This window comes from Notechis scutatus, chromosome 2, assembly GCF_049901735.1.
Source record: "Notechis scutatus isolate UNSWTSFEM ecotype Mainland chromosome 2, rNotScu1.2, whole genome shotgun sequence".
Taxonomy (NCBI): domain Eukaryota; kingdom Metazoa; phylum Chordata; class Lepidosauria; order Squamata; family Elapidae; genus Notechis; species Notechis scutatus.
The window spans coordinates 6,397,170-6,404,467 of NC_142010.1; the positions used below are offsets into that span (position 1 = coordinate 6,397,170).

Below are 7,298 nucleotides of genomic sequence, written 5' to 3' on the forward strand. Positions count from 1 at the left end.
ACAGGGCTTTGGTTAACCCCAGGCCTTAGCCAAACAAATCTACCATTTTTCTATGGTAGAAAAATGCTCTTCCATCCACCCATTTTTTTTTTAAAAAAATATTTTATTATGTTTTTTTTACAAAGTAAAAACAATATAAATTTTAAAACTAATGCAAAAATAGAAGTGATGCAATAATAGAAAAGAAATGAAAAAAGAGGGGGGGGGATATAAAGGAATGGCTTCCAATCATCTGTATAGCAGTTACATATGCATTTCCTGTGTATTTCATGAAATGGAATGGAAAGGAATAGAACTGGAATGGAAATGGAATAGGAACTGGAATAGGAATGGGAATAGAGGAGAGGAGAGTAGAATAGAATAGAAATAAGAACAGAATAGGAATAAGAATAGAATAGACTAGAAATAAGGATAGAATAGTAATAAGAATAGACTAGAAATAAGGATAGAATAGTAATAAGAATAGACTAGAAATAAGGATAGAATAGTAATAAGAATAGACTAGAAATAAGAATAGAATAATAAGAATAGACTAGAAATAAGAATAGAATAGCAATAAGAATAGAATAGAATAGAAATAAGAACAGAATAGGAATAAGAATAGAATAGAATAGAAATAAGGATAGAATAGTAATAAGAATAGACTAGAAATAAGGATAGAATAGTAATAAGAATAGACTAGAAATAAGAATAGAATAGCAATAAGAATAGACTAGAAATAAGAATAGAATAGCAATAAGAATAGAATAGAATAGAAATAAGAATAGAATAGCAATAAAAATAGAATAGAATAGAAATAAAGATAGAATAGTAATAAGAATAGACTAGAAATAAGAATAGAATAGCAATAAGAATAGAACAGAATAGAAATAAGAATAGAATAGAACAGAACAGAAACAGTAGTTTGAAGTTACAATGGCACTAAACAAGTGACTTATGATGGGGCCAGCCAGGAGTGGGATTTGGGGGTTCTCCGAACTGCACAGAATCAGTGCTCCCGAACCCCTGCAAACCCCCAGCAGCCCACACCTGGGCCCAGGTCTTAACAGGCCACAGTCTGGTACTGTGTGGCAAAACGGGGGTTGGGGCCCCCTGGCATACTGTATAGCACAGTGGTGGCTAACCTTTTTGGGCTCCTATGCCAAAAATTGTGCATGCGCTTGTGCGCACTTGCAAGTGCATGCCAGCACCCAGAAGGCAATGTGTGTGCCCCCCCGCCCCCTGCGCATGCGCACACAATCCCCCCCTTCACCACCCCCTTCCCTGCACTGCGCCTCACAGCTGATTTTCAGCTGGTTTAAGGCCTTTTCCGGCCTCCCAGAGGCTTGAAAAAAAAAAACCTGCAGGCTTTGCAGGGTGAATAATAGGCCCATTTTGTCACTTCCGGTTTTACAGGAAGTGATGAAACGGGCCTATTATTCGTCCTGCAAAGCCTGCAGAGGCTTTTTTCAAGCCTCTGGGAGGCTGAAAAAGGCCTCAAACCAGCCCAAAAATCAGCTGTGAGGCACGTGCAATGAGGTAAGTTTGCCTGTGGCTCACATGCCAGCACAAATGGCTCTGCGTGCCACCTGTGGCACGCTTGCCATAGGTTCGCCATCATGGGTATAGCACATTCTTAAATTTTACCATGTTCCTATGAGCTTATCCATAATTGAATCATGATTTATTTCAATGTTCCAAGATTAGATTTGAATGGTGATCTAAACCAGGATCCAGCCCACGGGGTGCTTAGATTTGGCCCATGGGGCCACCCTGGAAACAGTGAAGGACTGGCCCACAGTGCCACTGCCATTGAAAATGGAGCACAGGCGACCCTGACAGTAATGTCGAGCTGGCCATCCCCCGAGTTAAAATACAACCCTGATGCAGCCTTCAATGAAATTGAGTTTGACATCCCTGATCTAAACTAATACACCAGAGGTGGTATTCAACAGGTTCTGACCAATTCTGGAGAACCGGTAGCAGAAATTTTGAGTAGTTCAGAGAATCGGCAAACACCACCCCTGACTGCCCCCACCCCCATCTATTCTCTGCCTCCTGAGTCCCAGCTGAACGGCTGGGTCTCCTTTGGTTGCCGTGCACAGGAAAACAGAGCTGGAAAGCAGGTTAGTGGGGTGGAGAGGGAATGGGGATTTTGCAGTATCCTTCCCCTGCCATGCCCACCAAGCCAGGCCCACAGAAACAGTAGTAAAAAAATTGAATCCCACCACTGTAACCCAGCCACTGGCTGGGTGTGTCTATCTACAGTTTATTGCATGAACTCAATCACAGCTTTTGAAGACAACCAAGTAGAACAGTCTTTTTTAACCACTTCCTCCATCTAGGCCCTTAAATACAACTCCCATCACCACAGGCCAGCATGACAATTTTTCTTTCTTTCTTTCTTTCTTTCTTTCTTTCTTTCTTTCTTTCTTTCTTTCTTTCTTTCTTTCTTTCTTTCTTTCTTTCTTTCTTTCTTTCTTTCTTTCTTTCTTTCTTTCTTTCTTTCTTTCTTTCTTTCTTTCTTTCTTTCTTTCCTTCCTTCCTTCCTTCCTTCCTTCCTTCCTTCCTTCCTTCCTTCCTTCCTTCCTTCCTTCTTTCTTTCTTTCTTTCTTTCTTTCTTTCTTTCTTTCTTTCTTTCTTTCTTTCTTTCTTTCTTTCTTTCTTTCTTTCCCCAAAGAAGCAGGGTGATGATTGGCAAGCAAAACAAGTTTGGCCTGCAAGGCCTCATCATGCCCAAATGGGACAGATTCCAGTCCACATAGAGGCTGGCCCACCCACAGAATCAGCTTACATTTTGAAAGGTTTTGGTGCTGCATAAATATGCAGCAACAGGAGGAGGAGCCACACAGTGGAACAAATAGAAAAGCCAATGGAAATAAGTATCTTGGGAAAGAGATTAAATGTCTGTAATTTATGAAAGAAAGAAAGAAAGAAAGAAAGAAAGAAAGAAAGAAAGAAAGAAAGAAAGAAAGAAAGAAAGAAAGAAAGAAAGAAAGAAAGAAAGAAAGAAAGAAAGAAAGAGACAGAGAGAAAGAAAAAGAAAAAAAGGAAAAGGAAAAAAGAAAACAGAGAAAGACTGAGTGACTGAATGACTGAATTTTGGCAATAGTACTGTATTCTTCTCTGCTTTTAACTTCAATTAAATTGCCTGGGTGTTCAACTCCTCTTTGAACTTGTGGTTTTCTACCAAAAAGGCTGTAGGCCAGTATTTCTCAAACTTGGCAACTTTAAGATTTTTAACTCCCAGAATTCCCCAGCCAGCATGTGGAGTTGAAGTTCACACATCTTAAAGTTGTAAGCGTGAGAAACATTGCTCTAGGCAAAACCAGCAAGTTTGCAGGTGATTCAGAAATGAAAAAAAAAAAAAAAAGAGGGGTGGGTGGGAAATACAACTACGTTGCACAAAAAGAGATAAAGACCAAGTTATGGCAGCTTTAATTTCTGCCTTGGATGGGAACAAAATAACAGAGTTAGAAGGGACCTTGGAGGTCTTCTAGTCCAACCCCTTGCTCAAGCAGGAAATCCTATATACCACAGGTGTCAAACTCACTGCATTGCGTTGCTGTCATGTGATGTATCGTGAGGTTTTTCCATTTGCGGAGCTGGGGTGGGTGTGGCCTGTGCATGATGCATCTGGCCCACCGGCTGCCAGTTTGACACCCCTGCTATATACCATTCCAGCAAGTTGCTGTCCAGTCTCTTCTTAAAAGCCTCCAGTGGATGGAGCATCACAACTTCTGGAGGCAAGTTGTTCCACTGGTTAACTGTCAGGAAATTCCACCTTAGTTCTAGGTTGCTTCTCTCCTTGATTAGTTTCCATCCATTGCTTCTTGTCCTGCCTTCAGGTGCTTTGGAGAATAGCTTGACTCCCTCTTCTCAAATACTGGATCACTGCTATCATGTCACCCCAGTCAGGGGTGGGATTCAATTTTTTTAACAACTGGTTCTGTGGGCGTGGCTTAGTTGGTGGGCATGGCTTGGTGATCATGTGACTGGGTGGACGTGGTTTGGTCATGTTATTGGCTGGGCGTGGCCAACTCAATATCACTCACATCGAGGCACACATCTCCTCACCTGGCTTCTCGTGACTGTGGGGATGCTGCAACAGTCATAAGTGTGAACAATGGTCATAAGTCACTTTTTTCAGTGCCATTGTAACTTTGAATGGTCACTCCACACAAGCAAAGTACCAGCAAAGGAGGGGAAAAAAACTCCAGAGAGGTTCCTGATACAGGAAGTCTAGTCCTGCCAAGAATGTAATAAGGGTTAACGGAGAGGCAGTTTCTGTAAGCAACACCAGAATGTTTCCTTCCTGCCTTCCTTACAGGATTAGACCAGTGATTTCTTCTAACAACCGGTTCTCCCAACTGCTTAGAATGTTAACAACAGGTTCTAGCAAATAGGTGCGAACTGGTAGAATCCCACCCCTGACCCCAATCCTTTTTACTAATCTGGATATACCCAATTTCTTGTTATATGTTTTAGCCAGAGGTAGTATTCAGCAGGTTCTGACCAGTTCTGGAAAACCGGTTGTGGAAATTTTGAGTAGTTTGGAATACCACCTCTGACTGGCCCCACCCCCATCTATTCTCTGCCTCCCATTGAGTTCCAGCTGATCGGCTGGGTCCTTTTTTGTTGCTCTGCGCAGGAGAATGGAGCTGGAAAGCAGGTTAGTGTGGTGGGGAGAGAATGGGATTTTACAGTATCCTTTCCCTGCCATGCCCACCAAGCCACACCCACAGAACCGGTAGTAAAAATTTTTGAATCCCACCACTGGTTTTAGTGTACAAACTACCCTTTGTTGCTCTTGACTGCACAGTTTCCAGACTCTCAACAGCTTTTCTCTAACATAGTGCCCAGGTACTCCTTGACTTACGGCCACCGTTGAGCCCCAAATTTCTGTTGTGGAGTTTTGCTCCATTTTACGACTTTTCTTGCCACCGTCGTTAATTGAATTGCTGCAGTTGATAAGTCAGTAACCTGGTTGTTAAGTGAATCTGGCTTCCCCTTGACTTTGCTTGTCACAAGGTCGCAAAAGTGGATCACAGTGGCACAGCAGTTAGAGTGCAGTACTAACTGCTGCGCCACCGTGCAGTCCTGCAGGCTACTTCTGCTGACTGCCTTCAGTTTGGCAGTTCAAATGTCACTAGGCTCAAGGCTGGCTCAGCCTTCCATCCTTCCAAGGTGGGTAAAATGAGGACCCAGATTGTTGGGGAGCAATAGGCTGACTCTGTAAAACCGCTTAGAGAGGCCTGATAAAGCACTGTGAAGCGGTACGTAAGTCTAAGTGCTATTTCTATCACATGATCCCGGGACATAGCAAAGGTCATAAATATGAACCCTCTGCCAAGTGTCTGAAGTTTGATCACATGACCATGGGGATGCTGCAATAATGGTCATAAGTCACATTTTTCAGTGCCATTGTGACTTTGGATCAGAAGTTTCCAAAAGCTGGCAACTTTAAGATTTGTGGACTTCAACTCCCAGAATTCTCCAGCTAGCTAGAGAATTCTGGGAGTTGAAGTCCACAAGTCTTACAGTTGCCAAGTTTGGGGATCCCTGCTTTGGATGATCACTAAGTGAACTGTTGTAAGTCGAGAATTACCTGTATTCTAAATGTAGTCTTACTAAGGCTTTATTTTTTTTAAAAAAAGGTATTAGTACTTCACCTGATCTTGATTCTATCCCGTACATTAAACAGGGGCCTGGAGCACATCTTACTAAGGCTTCATAAAGAGGTACTACTAGTACTTTTACATGATCTTGATTCTATCCCGCACATTAAACACGGGGCTGAAGCACATTCGGCAGCCTTGAGGAGCCCCTCCCTGCCTAGCTGGAAGTCTATCCTGCCCCCTGCTTTGCTGTTCCCTTCTCTGCCCCAGAGCTGGGGGAGGAGTTTGCTTTGCGAACCGCAGGTGTCACTAAGCGCTCCGCCTCCGCTCCTCTTGGAGGCACCTGCGAGCATAGAGTTAGGAAAACTCAAGAGGGGTGTGCGCGGCTTTCGCGGGCCCGTTACGTTAGGTTTTAAAAGGGGAGGAAATAGGAAAAAACGCAGCACGTTTGCAAGCGTTGGAGGGTGGATGCCGGCTAGTTTTTTTTCTCTCTCTCTCAGCGTTTCCCGTTAAACTCGACGATTCCCCACGTGCAAGCGATCCCGCGAACGTTTAATAACTTCGACTGAAATACTAAAGGGGAGCAGTAGCCCCCCTCCTCCCATAAACGCCCAGCCAAGCGGGCCTGGAGGATATATGGCATCTAATGCCAAAAGTGCAATTCCCTTGACGGATAAAGGATACTGAAGTTACACCGAAAGCCAATTTTAAGACTTTGATAACCGAGAGGAAAGGCGGCATCTTCCTCCGGCATTTTGATTTGGGAGGGAATAAATAGCTCTTTTAGCCCCTTAGCAGCATGAAACTGGCTGGAGAAGAAGAGGATTGAACTCAAGAGGTCTCCAAACTTGGCAACTTTTAAGACTTGTGGACTTCAACAAGTCTTAAAGTTGCCAAGTTTGAGGGGGGGCGGGGGCTCTGATTTAACTTAAAACGTGAAGTTTTCCCCCCCAGATTAGGAGCCACCGTGCACACTTGCGATCTATTTCCCCGCAGCCCGTATTAGAATCCACAGGCCGAGGTGACTTTTTTTTTTTAACCCCGTTGTCCTTTTCCCCCCCCCTTAATTTGGAATTAGGGGCGGGGGGAGAAAAACTTTCTTGAAGAATTCTTGAGACTCCAAAACGTTGCCATTATTAGGACAAGGGCTCCCGAGATGCCTTTAAAAAAAAAAAAAAAGTCGCCAATTTTTATTTTTTCCAGCGTTCCCGCAACTCGATCCCAAACTTTTCCTTCCTTCCCGCCGGCTAATTGCATCAAATTTCCCCGGGTTCGAAGCTTCCCCAAGGCGGGGAAGCCCTCCAGATGTGTGGCACTGCAGCTCCCCACCCCACCCCCGGGGGGGCAGATAGATGGGGAAGAGTTGGCATCGCAACCGGAGGACGAATCGCTGAGAGAAAGGCAGAGAGGAGCATCCCAATTCTTTTTGGCCATTAAAAAAAAAGAGAGAGATGCATAGAAAATAATACAATAAAATAAAACGCGGCGGCGGCGGCGGGGGGTGTTGCTGAGGGAACGTAAATTCGCGCCTTCCCGTTCGACCCCGAGGTCTTTAGGGAGCTGTAGTTTTTTGGTTTTGTTTTTTTCTTCTCCCTGACCCAGAAAAACTACACTTCCCGCTCCCCTGCGTGCCCCATTCATCGCCTGGCCAATCAGCGAGGCGCCTCTCCTCGGCTCCTATTGGCTCGCGCCGAGCGGGGT

The 7,298-nt window shown here is 44.2% G+C and overlaps 1 long non-coding RNA gene across 1 annotated transcript in view; it reads right to left on the minus strand.

Moving 5' to 3' along the window:
- LOC148131653 (uncharacterized) overlaps nt 1-7,298 on the minus strand; it is a 243,781-nt gene that overhangs the window by 203,495 nt on the left and 32,988 nt on the right. The gene's annotated exons all lie outside the window — the stretch shown is intronic.